This window comes from Mauremys reevesii, linkage group 4 (genome assembly GCF_016161935.1).
Source record: "Mauremys reevesii isolate NIE-2019 linkage group 4, ASM1616193v1, whole genome shotgun sequence".
NCBI classification, from domain to species: domain Eukaryota; kingdom Metazoa; phylum Chordata; order Testudines; family Geoemydidae; genus Mauremys; species Mauremys reevesii.
The window spans coordinates 74,334,487-74,350,585 of record NC_052626.1 but is presented as its reverse complement, the minus strand read 5'-3'; the positions used below and the strand labels follow the sequence as shown (position 1 = coordinate 74,350,585).

At 44.7% G+C, this 16,099-nt stretch overlaps 1 protein-coding gene across 2 annotated transcripts in view; it reads right to left on the bottom strand.

Moving 5' to 3' along the window:
• Positions 1 to 16,035, bottom strand: part of TP53I11 (tumor protein p53 inducible protein 11) — a 46,810-nt gene extending 30,775 nt beyond the window's left edge. Inside the window, exons 1-2 of one of the 2 annotated variants that reach the window (XM_039537458.1) lie at positions 15,839 to 16,035; positions 5,434 to 5,659 (exon numbers count right to left, since the gene is read on the bottom strand). The gene's annotated coding sequence lies outside the window, so the exon portion shown is untranslated. The remainder of the gene's footprint in view (positions 1 to 5,433; positions 5,660 to 15,838) is intronic. The other variant, XM_039537457.1, reaches the window with a different exon arrangement.
• Positions 16,036 to 16,099: the final 64 nt, after the last annotated feature.

The window sequence follows — 16,099 nt, the reverse complement described above, 5'->3', positions numbered from 1 at the left end:
CTGACTAGCCTTGAAAGGAGAGAAAAGGATGCAGGCAGAGATACAGTCTAGGGGAAGGATGCCTAGGAAGAAGCCCTGAGGGTCAGTAGGCTGGGAGGCAGGGCTCTGTAGAAAATGGGGAAGAATTCTGCAGACAACTGAGCCCAGGAAGGGTAGTAGAGTTTGTTTCCTTGTTTTGGACTTTGGGAGAGAGAAACCTAAGAAGAGCCCAGGTGAGCTGGAAGACCTTGTGTTTGTTACCTTTAACTCATCCAAAAACAATTATGTCAAACATTAGTTCTACCACCTTCTAGCATACCCAATGAGCAACATGGCTGGAAGACCAAGTCACCCTTCCTGACCACTAAGGCTCGAAGGTGGAATGGGGTGCAATTGCTGCAGTAGCAGGTCTTGCCATGAGAGGATGATTCCAGAATGGTGAGTCCTGTCACAATAACCTTTTAAAGAATTCTGTAGAAAGTCTGAAACAGGGTATTAACAGCTATTGTATTGTAGCTGTTTGCATCATTACTGGAAAAGGTTGAGAACTCATTTTACAGTTGGAAGCCTCAAACCTCATTTACTTTTGCCTTCTGTGACCTGAAAACAATCCAGTTTTCTTTCTTGAATGTATATCCCAGAATCCTTTATGCCCCATTTCCTAGAGTACTTAAGTGTTTCAATTAAAAAAAAAACCCACTGGTGCAGAGGGCTCAGTTCATTGAGCCATATGCGATAAGTCTATTCACTGCATATACATATTGATAATTTCACATTAAGTATAATTGATGCATCCTTATGAAGTTTTGACTTGTATATCCAGCTATAGCTGTAGTCAAAGCTAATTATCACTGGCTTGCAACATTCAGAAAGCTTTCTGGTTGTGAAGGAAGGCTAAAAAAAATTCTGATCTACCCTGGAGTCACGACCAACTCTGAGGACAGTTGCTTAAGTGACATTACAATATTCTAAAAAGTATTCTCAGGTTCACTCTTTAAATGCATCATTCTCCCATTTTTCTACCTCTAAATGGAAAGAGCTCTAGTGATATTTACAAAGGCTTGCCACTTCATAAACACTGAATTGTGATCATCACTCTCCCATGTGTGGCCAAGTGTGTGTTCTGGCCCAAAAAACTAGGCCGAGGGAGTAAAAGTTTAACCAAAATGTTACAGGGGTCAAGCTTGGTTGCCCTTTTAGGCCTCAAAGCCACAGGACTCCACCAAAACATGTTGATTTTGCATCATCCCATCAGAGGCTCTCTACCTTTCCAGTCTACTGTACCCTTTCTGGAGTCTGATTTGTCTTGCATAGCTCCACATTTCACCTGACTTAAGCTACTTGCATACAAAAAAAAGGACAAAAATACAAGTGTCACAGCAATTTTTCAGTAATAGCGTGCTCTCTCATTTTTACCATACAAAATAAATTGAGTGGAATATAAATACTGTATATGTATTTCAGTGCATCGTATATAGAGCAGTATAAACAAGTCATTGTCAGTACAAACTAAAATTTCATATAGACTTTGCTAGTGCTTTTTATGTAGCCTGTTGTAAAACTAGGCAAATATCTAGATGAGTTGATGTAGACCCTGGAAGACCCCCTGAGTACCCCCAGGGGTACACATACCCCTGGTTGAGAACCACTGACTTAAAAGGCCTAGCCAAATGTCCAGCAGCCCTGTGGTTTATCCCATTGTTGAGCAGAAAATACCCCCTTCAATGAAAAAAACTTTCTGTAGCCTTAACAGGTCCTGAGATTTAGACCTTAAAAAATCATGCCTGTTATCCATAGTAAACTTGCTTGTATTACTCATGAGTAGTGAAGGCACATCCATCCCAGATTAGTGCAATAAAATCATCATGTATATGATGTATAGGAGATGGCCCTGAGCCCCCTGGTTTGAATCCAGATCAAATCTTTCCTTAAATTCAGGGGGTATTTGAATGTGGGGTTTTAATTTTGGTCTGTTTCTAATTACACATACTAGCATTTAGATACTGTACTACAGTGAAAGCATACTGGAGACTGTAAGATGATACAGCTGAATTGTTGCTATATAACTAAGATTGATATCTATCCCCCGATATGGCCCCTCAGTGTGGAAGACTGACTGGAATTAGCTTTTTGTTCCTGGCCCTGTTAATTCCTCTGCATGCCAGGCTGTTTTTTTATGGGGGGGTTGGTTATCTGCAGTGTAGTAACATGCTCTTACCTCCTCTCTAGACCACTCACAGTATTAACCACCAGTCATCACTCAACTACAGTTCTGAGGCTTATCACTCCCTTGTGGCTTTTTAATGCACAAACATGTCATTTATATACACACACAGAGCTACCCTCCGCAAGCTGCTTTGTAGAAAGCAGTATGGAGGCAGCAGACTGACAACTACTGTCTGAGGACTGGGACCAGAAGGTGTAACTCAGTTTCTCCTCCCCACCAAACACACCCGCCCACATCACTGCACCTGGTCTGTAGCCTGTCCCCAGCTGGTGAAACCACCATCACATTTTTCTGACACCATCATGGTTTCTATGGCAACAGGCTGATGCTAGAAATGTCAGATTTGAAACTCTTGTTTGAGAGAGCCCAATGAGGGAGGGTGGATTCCAGGACCGGGGGGAAGATGACTTCTGATGGTGCAGAGAGCACTTCAGTAATTCACAAGCTCAAGGAAGCAAAATGAAGTGAAACTATTTGAAAGCAGTTTTATTTAGGTTCTATGGGGGATGGGGAGGGGAGAAGGGGACTCAGCAGAACATAGTCCTGCAAAGTGTGACATGCTGTCATGCTCCCTGAGGCCTTTTGAATGGACTAGTATTTTTTACTAAGACACATGTAGTGTTAAGTGGATAGAGCAGGGCACTTGGAGACAGAAGACCTGGGTTCTATTTCTAGCTCTGCCACTGACTTGCCATGTGGCCATGGATAAAACACTTGGCCTCCCCATGCCTCAATTTCCCCACTTTTAAATTGGAGATAATGCTATTGATTTGGCTCACGTGGGTGCTGTTAAGATTAAATATCTAAAGTTTTGAGCTGTTCAGAGTTAGGAGAATTGTGCCACATTGGATTAATCATGTTATCTAGTTGATAGCCTGCTTATAGTATAATCAGTGCTTCAGAGGAAGGCTAAAAATCTCCGTTGGTGCATCTGGCTAACTATACAACATTAATCAAAATCAGGGAAGTCCCTTCTGGTCTCTGACAACCAGCTTATGCTCTGTAGCTGGAGATCTGAGGTGTCTCTTTACTTGCTACAGGCAGAAAGATCAGACGTGAATAGACCTATGCAAATAACTGACTTTTCGGTTCTTTGGCCATTCCAAAAATTATTTTGCTGAAACCTTTTCTTTATAGGTTGACCCAAACAAATGAAATTCATGTTGAGTAAAAATGAGAGAAATTCAAACAATGTTTCAGATCTGAGTAAAACTGAAGTTAAGAGTTATTTTAAATTGGGGGAGGGAGTGATGAAAAAGTGTCAATCAGGTTTTTTTAATTTGAGGTTTTGACCAAAAACAAATTTTGAAAAAAAATTGACATTCATGAATTGTTTTGCCTGACTTGAATTTTTTTTTGGTGGAAAAGAGTTCCAGCTCTAAATGTTATCTTGGAGTGCAAGTAGGAATACTTCAATATGGACTTCAGATATTCAAGAAGCTCTTTGAAAAATCCCTGCTGTCTGGATACCACCTATAGTTGCCATAAAACTAACCAGGCCATACATGTGTCAATGTGGTCATGTGAGACACAGGGATGGCATAGTGCTAATAGTACCACAACTGCCTTGAACTCACTGGTGATATCAAAGTACTAGGTCTTTCCCATTCAGCTCTTGACAGTCAGTTTATAGGTATCCACATAGCCTGTGATCATGGTAGTGCCCACTCAGCAGCTGATGCAAGACTGACTTTGGTTTTACTTGCTCTGCTAAATCAGAGAATATACATGGTGTGTGCATGCACACCTGACAAGCTGTTAACTCTAGAATTATACACAGATCAGCAAGGCTCTGGATTGAAATGTGACACAATCTTATGTCTTGATTTCATAACATGCATCAGCAGCAATGGGTATTCAGCACACAAGCACCCTTTTAGAACAGTGTTCATCAGGAAAAGGAAATAAATGGAAGGAACCTGTACAGACTGAAAAAGGCAATGCTTCTTAAACTGCCAGAGTAGTCTTCCCACACCTGCAAAAGGCTAATGCAGAGTCCATATATGGAATAGTCAGAGTGTTCTTGTAGCAGTGTTTCAAATGTATATTATTACTGCTTAGAAGCCTCAGACATGTTGGGGCCCTGCCAGGGTAGCTCCAGGGTTTTTGCCACTCCAAGCAGTGCAAAAAAAAAAAAAGCTGCAATCGCAATCTGCTGGAGCTCTACCATCAGGGCAAGCTCCAGGCACCAGCATTCCAAGCAGGTGCTTGGGGCAGCAATCTGCAAGGGGCGGCAGTCCGTGTGTTTTTGCCCCCAAGCAGTGCGATGAATTTCTGCCGCAGACAGCGGGGGCAGTCCGTGTGCCATTAGGGCAGCACTCACATTTCCGTAGTGACAGCAATTTGGCGGCAGCTTCTATGTTCAGCTCTCCGCAGCGGCGCAGCTTCTGTCTTCCGGCTGAAGACAGAAGCTGCCACCGAATTGCCACCACTGCAGAAACGCGCGTGCCACCCTAACGGCACGCGGACTGCCCCCGCCATCATGGCAGCAATTCACACTGCTTGGGGCGGCAAAAACAGTAGAGCTGTCTACCACTGCCACTTCAGTCTTCAGCGGCAATTCGGCGGCAGGTCCTTTGCTCCAAGAGGGACTGAGGGACTTGCCGCCAAAGAGCCAGATGTGCCTCCCTTTCCCCGTGGCTGCCCCAAGCACCTGCTTGCTGGGCTGGTGCCTGGAGCTGGCCCTGGGCCCTGGCCCTGGGCCCTGCTGTCCCATTCGCTATGTTCTAATGGATGATCCTTGCATCATTCATGCATTTGTCAATATGGATTCACACAGCGGGATAAAAAGTGGGATGGTCCCTTCTGTTCTACCAGGTGTCAGTGTAAAACATGGCTCCTTAACAAGCCTTGTTTGTCCAAGTGTGGAAGGAATAAGATGGTTAGATCTAAGGACTAAAATTAAAAAAAAAAAAAAAAGCCCAGAGGGGAGCGAGGATGTGGACTCATTCCCAGGTCTGTCTCCCTTTTCAGACCCCACGGCTAGCAACATCATGCTCACATCCAAAATGATTTGGGAGATAATCCCCCATACTTGACTAGAATTGCAGAGATCTCCCCACTCATCATCCAGTTAGGACATCTGAAGGTTTAAAGTTTTAGGTGTGAGGAAAGAGATCCATTACAGGAGAAGCCTCAGATAAAGTGTGGCAATGACGTGCACTTTTGACTTGTGCTTAGGATACTAAAATGCTAATCACTGTGTCCTGAGGATGGCTCTTACTCACAGGGATTCCAAGTGCCACCCATTCCACATGGATGATAGAATCATTCTCAGAGAGCGCTGTGGTATTTGAGGGGGATTCTCCAATGGCTCTCTACTGGCACTGGAACTGACAGGTCATCAGACTCAATGGTAGTGGTGGGGTAAGATGGAGGTTGCTAGATGCCTCTTACACATCAGGGGTTATTGGAGGCATCTTTCACATTTCAGTGCCCTGAAAACTCCACCTGCTGTGAACACAAAGGCACGAAGGAAATCGTATCAGCATACAGAAAACAAAATTCAGTGGCAGAATATTCCCCCTCCAATCAGGAGAAATGGGAATCTCAGGGCATATCTACACTACCGCTTACACTGATCTAACGAACATTGCTCAGGGGGGTGAAAAAGTCCCCTCCCTCCCCCCAAGCAACACCAGTTTAGTGCTGTCCACACCAGTGCCACCAACATGCTTCTGCTTCTCGCTGAGATGGAGTAATTATGGGAGAGCATGCTCTCATTGGCATAATTCATCTTCACCAGACATGCCATAGACTTCCGTTAATCCTTCCCTTGCTACCGTTTTCTGTGGCTTCAGATAGCGTCAGCCCTGTGAGTCATGGTATCTGTTTTTTCCTCTCATCTAGTTCCAAATACTTGCCAGGCACCAGCAAAAAGGTGGCAATGTAGTTTGTTTGCTTTGTGCTGCAGATGGGATGGTAACTTGATTTACTCAGGACATTTTAGCTTAGCTACTTCATTCATATATCTGGATAAGATCAACCTTTAATCCATCCTGATTCATTGGCACCAGCTGGGATGGGAGTCAAAGAAGGGGCTCATCAAATCTGACCCAGAATGTGCTGTGCAGCTGTGGAGTGTCAAGGTTCTATCCAGCACACTAGAATGTACACACAGCTGTGCAGATTGTATTACTGTTGAGCACAGGAGAGTTGTAGGTCATACCTGAGCAAGTGTCCTAAGCCCTATATTGTCAACACTTCCAGAGTCTCCACTTGCCCTTCAAGTGCTAAGGGCCTATGCTTTGGCAAAGTCCTATTCCCTCTATCTTAAAGTCCTGAGTGACTATAGATCTATTACTACATAGTCAGATTTTTTTCCCAAAATTTGTCCACCATATTAGGTGCAGCCCTTGAGTTCCTGGCAAGCTTCCAATGCAACCCTCAGCAGGGCAAAGGGCGTGTGTTCCTTTAAGCAGCATTTCCCATAGTAATTTCTGTTCCAGGGCACAAATATCCTGGACTTGTTCTTTACTCACATTGCAAAGCCTGGGGATTTGCCAAGCAAACATTATCTGGCTCCTCAGGAATCAGCAACACAAGTTCCTGTACCTTTACTCTGGTCACTGGGGAGGATAGTCAGAGCCTTGTAGTTCATTGGTGTACACTGTGTATTACCCTTCCGCTGCATGGCACGTAATTAAAGGGTGAGCAAAGGATATTCAAGCTCTCACTAAGCCCTGGAACTCTGAAATAAACTTGGTTTCATAACATACTATGCTCTCTGGAATGCCTTATTTTTTAGTGATTGACTTGTCTATAACACCTTTCATCTTTAAGGACCCCCAGAGCTCTTCAACCTATACAGTATTGGAATGTCCAGCTCTACAGTGGAATATGGCAACTTTTAATGCTGTTTGAGAATGCTACTTTACTTACATGCCCCCTCCCCCATTACTATAGTAGATGAGTGCTTCACAAATCTTTAATCCATTTATCCTCAACACCCCTGAGGTAGGCTAATAGATTTCCAAGGGCTTGGCTACACTGGCGCTTTACAGCGCCACAACTTTCTCGCTCAGGGGTGTGTAAGCTAATCCCCACGGGGAGGTGGAGTACCCCAGCGCTGGCGCTGCAACCACAAAGCGCTTCAAAGCGCTGCCATGGGAGCGCTCCCACGGCAGCGCTGTGCAGCTCTAAGAGTAGCCATACCCCAAGATAAGAGGGGACCATTATCAACTAGCCCAAGGGTTCTCAGACTGGGTGTTGCAAGAGGGTTACATGCAGGATGTGAGCTGACAGCCTGGACCCTGGCCATGCATGGGGCCACAAGCCCCCATTAAATTACCCTCCCCCCATTTTTAGTTGGGGGGGGGGGGGGAAGAGAGAAGAGATCATTGCAGTCAGAGGCTTACTGTGTGAAAGGGATCGCCAATACAAAATCTGAGAACCACTGATCTACTCTGACCTCTTCTATAAACATAGCCATAGAACTTTCCCAAAACAATGCCTAGAGCACAGCTTTCAGCAAAACCTCCAATTCCGATTTAGAAGTGATGGAAAATCCACCACAACCCATGGTAAATTTGTCCAGTGGCTAAATCACTCACGGTTATAATAGTTCACCTTTTTTCTAGTCTCCATTTGTCTAGTTTAAACTTCCTGCCATTAGATCATGTTATACCTTCCTCTGCTAAATTTAAGATCCCCTTTTTAAGTATTTGTTCCCCCTGTGGATACTTAGATGAATCAAGTGACTTCTTAACCTTCTGTTAGACTCCAAGAGCTCCATCTATTTTGCTCATCACTGAAAGGCATGTTTTCCTATCCACTAATCATTCTCATGGTTCTCCTCTGAGCCCTCTCCAATTTACCACTATTCTTCTTGAATTGTGGACAACAGAACTGGACACAGTATCCAGCAGCAGTTGCACCAGTGCCAAATACAAAGGTAAAATAACCTCCATTTATGCATCCAAGTATCACATCAGCCCTTTTGACCAGTGTCTCACTGGGTGCTCACGTTCAACTGATTCTCCACCAGCACGCCCAAATCTTTTCTAGAGTCACTGCTTCCCAGGATAGAGTCCCCCATTGTACAGGTACACAGTTAGCCATATTAAAATTTAACTTGCTTGGTAAACTGGGCACAAGTAAATAAGACACGATGCTCTGTATCTGACCTGTCCTTATCGTTCACCACTCCCCCTATTTTTGCATCAGCTGCAAATTTTAGTGATTTGCTTTCTTCCATGTGGTTCAGCATTAAAGAGCATAGAGCCAAGAACAAATCCCTGCGGAACCCCACTAGAAATACATCTGCTTGATGAGTCCCTGTATAATTACATTGAGACCTATCAGTTAGCCAGCTTTTAATCCATTTATTTGCCATGTTAATTTTATATCACTTATTTTTAATCAAAATGTTGTATGGTATAAAGTCAAACACCTTACAGAAGTCTAACATCTACACCACCACTTTTATCAACCAAATTTTTATTTTTTTCTGAAATTACATTTGACAGAATCTGTTTTGACTGGCATTTACTAGCCTTTAATTCTTTATTAAAGTCAGTCCCATATCAGCCTCTTCATTATCTTGCCAGGGAGTGATGTCAGGCTGACAGGCCTAGGATTACTTAGGTCATCCCATCGCCCTTTTTAAATATTCACATTGTGCCTCAGTTCTCATCTGAGGGTATAAGTGACTGTCCTGAGGTTATCCTGGAAGTCCGGGCAGAGCTGAATGTGACCCCAAATGAACAGTGTATCCAACTGAATCTGCAGATGGATTTTGAGAAGCATGAAGTTCTGAGTCAAAAAAATATACACACACGCTTCCTATAATCAAACAAAGTACAAGGGGATCTTCTCGTGACAGTAAATAGTCAAGGCCTATGATTATTATTTCATAAACACAATAGCACCTCTAGCAACACTATGCCCCTTAGTGCTACAGTGGTTCCTTGACAGAGCTCTCAGTCAGAGGCAAATGTACCAGCTGCTGAGTCACCAACATAATTTCTCAAGATCTGAGGGTTTTCTTTGTAGGCCTCTTATTCAGCTGCTGAGCTAGCCTCATACTGCTAAGTATCAGAGGGGTAACCGTGTTAGTCTGGATCTGTAAAAGCAGCAAAGAGTCCTGTGGCACCTTATAGACCAGGGGTCGGCAACCTTTCAGAAGTGGTGTGTCAAGTCTTCATTTACTCACTCTGATTTAAGGTTTCGCGTGCCAGTAATACATGTTAACGTTTTTAGAAGCTCTCTTTCTATAAGTCTAAAATATATAACTAAACTATTGTTGTATGTAAAGTAAATAAGGTTTATAAAATGTTTAAGAAGCGTCATTTAAAAATAAATTAAAATGCAGAGCCCCCTGGACCGGTGGCCAGGACCCAGGTGTGAGTGTGCCACTGAAAAAATCAGCTCACGTGCTGCCTTCGGCACACGTGCCATAGGTTGCCTACCCCGTTATAGACTATCAGACGTATCGTAGGTGAATACCCACTTCGTCGGATGCATACTGCTGACTCTGTAAGGGCAGATAGGATTACAACCTGAAATAGCCTGGCTGCAAGCCCTGTGCCCGTAGCAGGCACTAGGCCAGACTGCTGTCCTTGTCTGGCTTTCCCCTTGCAGCTGTGTGTCACAGTTCAAAATACCTTGCATGTTTATATTTAAAACAGGAAGAGGAATTTCTCTATGGTGTTAAGTAACAGAAGGAGGCTGCATTCTAATCTCCGTCTCAGATGCATAACCCCTCAATCAGGCTGCTGCTAGCAAGCCCAAAGGGACACACCTGTGTGCACAGCTGCATGCAGTCATACTGTCACCAACCCCACAGCAGAACATAACTGATCCTAAATTGAGCAACAGTTAACTCAGACCTATGAGACAGAGAGAAATCTATGGTCCAGATTAAAATCCCAGGGCCCACTTCAATGAAGCCCATAGTGATGATGGGGATCCTAGTCTCCTTTCTGAGCTTGACCCAGTAAATTCAGGAGCCAAAGTTCTTCTCCCCCTACCTATACAACCTTTGCACCTTTCCCAGACCATCTAAGGCTGCCAGTGGATATACAATTCACCACAAACACTTTTCTTGATCTCTCTGCAGCCCTTGCTGTGAAGCTGGCCCTTTCCCCTTCTCTTGATGGCAGATGTCACCAAGCTTCCACCCCACAGCCACATGAAAAAGAGGGGACCAGACAGTGTTCTAGCACCATGAACAGAGGGTTGGGACTCAGGAGGCCTTGGGAAAGTCACTTTGCCTTTCTACCTTGGTTTACTCCCTTTAAAATGGGAATAACCCTGACCCATCCCTAGCTTATGGATGGATTAGTCAGTCATGTCTATCCAGGAATTTGACTATGTCAAGCACTGTAAAAATGTGCTAAGTAGGTAGTTCCATGTTATGGATATTTCCCCAAGAGGAAGTTAATGATTCATGTGACTGGAACACCCAGGTGTCATGACTGGTCACATGGAGAATGGGAAAGAGAAATGCATCTCCATTATGAAACAGTTTGGTCTAGTGATTTGAAGCAGAGATTTCGGAGTTGGGACTATCAAGTTCTTATACTGACCCTCTGTGTGTGTCTCCTTCAGTGATGGGAAGTGACTTCCTGTGCCTCACCTCTCCCAATCTATAAAATGGGGATAACACTAACTGGCTGCACAGAGGGGCTGAGACAATTAGTTTGTCTTTCTAAAGCTCTTTGACATCTCAAAGAAGGCACCAGAGACAAATTACTACTAATTTTGCTGAATGTGTGAAAGACAAAGCCCTGAAGTTCCAGCTTGGTTTTTAATCTTTACAGATAACGTCACCCATAGTGCTAAAAGACAACTCTGATGGCCTGGGGAACCCTAGTTAGTTTGGCATCTAGGAACCAAGGAGAAAGCTTAACTTACAAAAGAAGTTACAAGATTCCATTTAACATCAGCTTGTATCTCTGGTCCTCTCCTAGGGCAATTTTTATCTGCTCTAGAGACACAAGCCTCCAAGTGTCTCTTTCCAAAGATTTGTTTTTATGCTACTATATTTGAAATGTGAAAATAATATCTGATTTCTATAAATAGTATCCCCACAGTGTCAAGACCTTTCCTGTTGGTTTTAGGCCAAAACAAATGAAAAAAGAAAAAAAAAACACCACACACAACTCCAAACAATATTTTTTGTTCATGTGTCTCTTCCAGTGAAAGAGAGAGTTAAAACAAATGCAACAGCAAAGGAAAAAAATACAGGCAGAGAAGATGATCAATACCATATCAAAATATCAGTCTCACTGGTCTGGTATCATTCCTGCTATTCCAGTTCAGACCAATGGTCCACATCATTCCATAACTTATCAATCATTGGTCTGCACAGTGTGGTATCCTGCCTCTAACAGCGGGAAACTTATTTGTATTGCAGTAGCACTTCAGAGGCTCCATTCAGAGATTGGGACCCCAATGTGTTAGCTGCTGTACAAAACACATTGGGGCACAGACTCTCTTCCCGAGAGCTTGCAATCTAATGCTTCAAGGAGAAGGTGGGGGGCGGAAGACACCTCCTCCTAAAGTGCTTGACTCCTTGTGCCACACTCTTCATAGGGGCTGGGTATGGCAACAGAGAGTCCTTCCTGATCTTATGATGTTCAGAAAATGAGGTGGTGTAAGGGCTGACTGCCTCAAACTCTTATTCACTTCAATGGGAGCTCCTGGTGCTCAATGGGCCAAATGCATTTTGTGCACTAAGTGAACAAAATGTGCACTAGGGCCTGATCCAATGCTTAGTGAAATCAATGGAAAGAGATTTTGCTTTGGATGGGACCTAAGCCTCAGAGCTATGGGTTTCACGTGTCTTTTCTGGCTGAGCTGATGGGAGATGGAACCCCACTAAAATATCTCCATGTGGCCAAAGCCACATGGCCCCAAACATCTTCAGAGGCATGCCTGTGGAAAAGCACTTCTGCCCAGAAGGCTCCTATCCCCTACAGCCAACATGTCATGCCATAGGCTGCTGAATGGAATGATGTTTCCTTGGAGACTAAATGAAAGACATCCTCTTTCCTCCCTACCAAAGAATCTCAACCCTCCCAGAGTAGAGGTCTGCATGAAAGTTGCTGTGAGGAAAGAGGAGCCCTGCCCTAGACTAGCACTGAGAGAATAAAAACAGGGACATAATCTGGAAGTGACTGCATTATACTCCTTTTGATTAAAATCTTACTGATCCCCAGCTCTACAGAGCGGGGAGGGTGTCAGGAGTGAGTGTGTGTGTCTGTAAGTACACACAGAGTTTTTATGCATACTTTCAGCCTGTTCTGGTTGGTTAACTCACCTCCATAGCAAGTCTAAGGATTTTAATTTCATTTGACTTCAGGGCTTTTCTGACAAGCTTCCTCTTTCTGGGGAAATCACCCTTTCTTCACACGAGGATCTTTAACTTTATTTTGTTGCAGTCTCTGTTTCTAGCTGAGCTACTAAATGTCACTTCTTAAACCACTGCCTAGGTGTCTCTTTAGAGACAAGGAAGAATGGCTTCTCCCATTGCGTGCACTAATGGCACAGCAACACTGCAGAGAGACACCCACGCTGACCCATGCCAACTGACTTGGGGCTTTTTAACTGCAATGTAATCACTTGGGCTCAGGCTAAAGCTTGAGATCTGGGACCCTCCCACCTCACAGAATCCTAGAGCCTGGGCTCCAGCCCAAACATCTACACAATTCAACAGCCCCACAAACCAGCATAGGCCAACTGCGGGTTTAATTACAACTTAGACGTGCCCTAACATCTCAGCATCCAGCAGCACTGGTGGTAGCTCTACTGTAGAGGAAGCATTGGCAGCTGCTAGCCTTTTTACCACCATATCCTTGGGGCCTGCTCTGTGCAGTTACAAACGACTCAGTGATTTAATAGGAGCGGACTAATGGGAGCCATGTCTCCTTTAGCACTCAGACTCAGACTTTAAGGTCAGAAGGGACCATTATGATCATCTAGTCTGACCTCCTGCACAACGCAGGTCACAGAATCTCACCCATCCACTTCTATAACAAACCCCTAACCTATGTCTGAGTTATTGAAGTCCTCAGATTGTGGTTTGAAGACCTCAAGCTGCAGAGAATCCTCCAGCAAGTGACCGGTGCCCCATGCTGCAGAGGAAGGAGAAAAATCTCCAGGGCCTCTGCCAATCTGCCCTGGAGGAAAATTCCTTCCCGACCCCAAATATGGCGATCAGTTAAACCCTGAGCATGTGGGCAAGACAACTCTTATTGTTGAGATGGGGAGAAATTTTTCAGGGTGGGGGGGAACCCACACACATGCACACACAGTCCTAGGGACCTGAAGAATGAGACAGAGGCCTTGTCCAGACTTACCCCCCTCCCCCAAGTCAAGCAACCTTAACTTGATTGGAAACCCCACCTAACCTGCCATTAGACACTAACTCCCCCAACTTGCCCTTTTAAGACGGAGCTAGTGTCGGTGAAGAGCTCCTACACTAGGGCAATGGGCGCCACACGAGCACCTAGAAAGATCTTTACATCTAGCTGCATTCTTCCTGCCTCAGACTTCATCCTTCCTCCAATGTAAGATAATGCCCATGATTTTCCCTGCTTCCAGGCAGGCAGTCTCAACTCCCCTCTTTTCCTCATCCCTCACATTGCCATATTCTGCTGCTGCCTCCTTTATAACAGCTTTGAAATCCATCCCTGCCTCTCTTGCTCGGTGCTATGGGTTCCTTTTCCGCAGGCTCCCAAACACCCCCCCTAGCTCTCCCACTACAGAGTATCCAAAATTAGCTGTGACTATATCACACAGACCCCAGCCTCATATGAGTCCCTGCACTGGTTCTACATCCACTACTGCATTTATTGCAAATTTCTGCTCTGTACAGCCTACATCTCATCTGTGGTCACCTGCCACTTCCTTATTTGGACCCTGCACCTCCCTCTTTCCACCAATCCCACAGTGTTGCACGTTAACACCAGATGAAGACAGTCTTGGCACCCAAGAGCGGAATTAACAGGATACGGATTGTGCCATCCAAGCAAGGCTCACACAGAATAAGGTGGTTCCTTCCTCCCTCTATCTAGCCATCCTGTCTGTTATGTTCTTCAGCACCCTGTCTCATGATCAGTTCATACTGGGGCAGGTACCAGGCTTTGCTGCCTACCTAAAGCACCATGCATACCTTCATTGTACTCATGCAGATGTCAAATCAGGCCAATATTAAGGGTTCTGCTGGTGAAATTATCCCAATCAATGTCAGCTCAATGTCCAAATCCAGTTCATTCTGACAGCTGGATGAACTCTGAGAAGCAAATGTGAGTGGACTAATCTTTTTTGTTGTAAAAGCAGGCAGTGACTAAGATGCACAGGGAGCAAACATGTCAACAAAAAAAGTGCAATTGATACGAGAGGAGTTGTCTCTCTCCAGACACAAGGCGCTCTACTTCCTAACCCAGAAAATAATCTGTCAGCCACAGTTGCTTTTGTTCACCTCAGGTCTACCCTGTGGCAGCTCTTTGGAGCAGAAGTGTTGCAGGATGAAATGTGCAAGTGGCAGCATGAGTCTACAAAGGTCACATAGCCACTCACCTCTTGCCATACCACTACTCACTCTTGGCAGAGACCTGAGAGGGTAACCTCTCCTACATGCCTTTGCAAAGTTTGCATTGGGAAATTTAGAAGTGGCTCTAGGAGGAGAGAAGTTGCTGATTTGCACTGAGACTGAGACTTGAGAGGCAAAATAAACTGTACATTTGGATTTTCAGATTCTGCAGCTGGGGAGTCCTAAAGTAATGCCTTGTCTCTCATTTACTGATGCTTCCTTGAGACAAACACAGAGGCCATCATTACCATAACAAGCAAGGCAAGAACTAGCAGTAAAGGAAACCTCCTACAATTACAGGCAGATTACCTGCTTCCTCACCCAGGAAGGGATGTCCTTTTTCTGATGCATGTAGCACTGTCACATATCAAAATGCAAAGACCCCCCCACAAACAACACACATACACATGTGCATCCAGGTTAAACAGCTAGAAGTGCTTTTCTGATGCTCTTGTATGACGATTACTATACAAACCCCCAAACAATACATTACTACACACATCCCGCCACAGAGAGCACCAATATTTATTCGCTCACGTGAATTTCACACCAATACGTTGAGAGGAATAAGCCGATTGTGCAGCTTTTTTCCCAAACAAAGAGGAAGTGAGAAATCTCAAGGCATTTACCATTACAACGTTCCGGGCGCGGGCTATTCGTTACCTGGGAGCAGGAAGTGGCTCCTAACACAAAACCACACCAGAAAGGTTTTGTGTTGCTTTATAACTTTCCATCTCCCAAGTCAATGCAAATACTAGGAACGGCGGAGGGGGGTCAGCCAATCCCTCAGTCCACCAGCACAAAACAAGCCAGCCGGCGGTACAAAGAAACACAACAGGCGCAGCGAAGACACATCAGTGCAGTGCCTTCCCAAGACGTAACCTGTTTGTGTGCAGCATCGTGGTACCTTTTTTTTTTTTTGTTCTGACTCAGGGAAACCCCTAAAAATAGTTTCTGCAACAGGGGCCAGCCAGACCTGCTTAAACTAGCGAGCAGCAAAGAAACATTTTTCCCAGAGAGAGACCGAGAAATGCTGGGCTAGAAATTGGGAAGAGAGAGAAAAGTAATTGCACTGAAACCGAACACAAACTTACAGCCTTAGAGCATGGTCTCCTCGGAGTTGGCGGGGGGGTTGCGCGGTCTATCGAACGCCACCCCCACGTGAAAAATAATGTCCAGAACCAGCCAGAGACAAATTCACATCTTGCTGGTCAGTTGCAGAGACAGAAACTGACTAGACGGAGCACTCTCAGCCGGGGGCCCTTTGTGCAATCTACACTTACCATAATAAAAGAGCCAAACCTAGCACCTCCTCTACATTACCATATTACACCAATCACACGTCGCATCGAAAA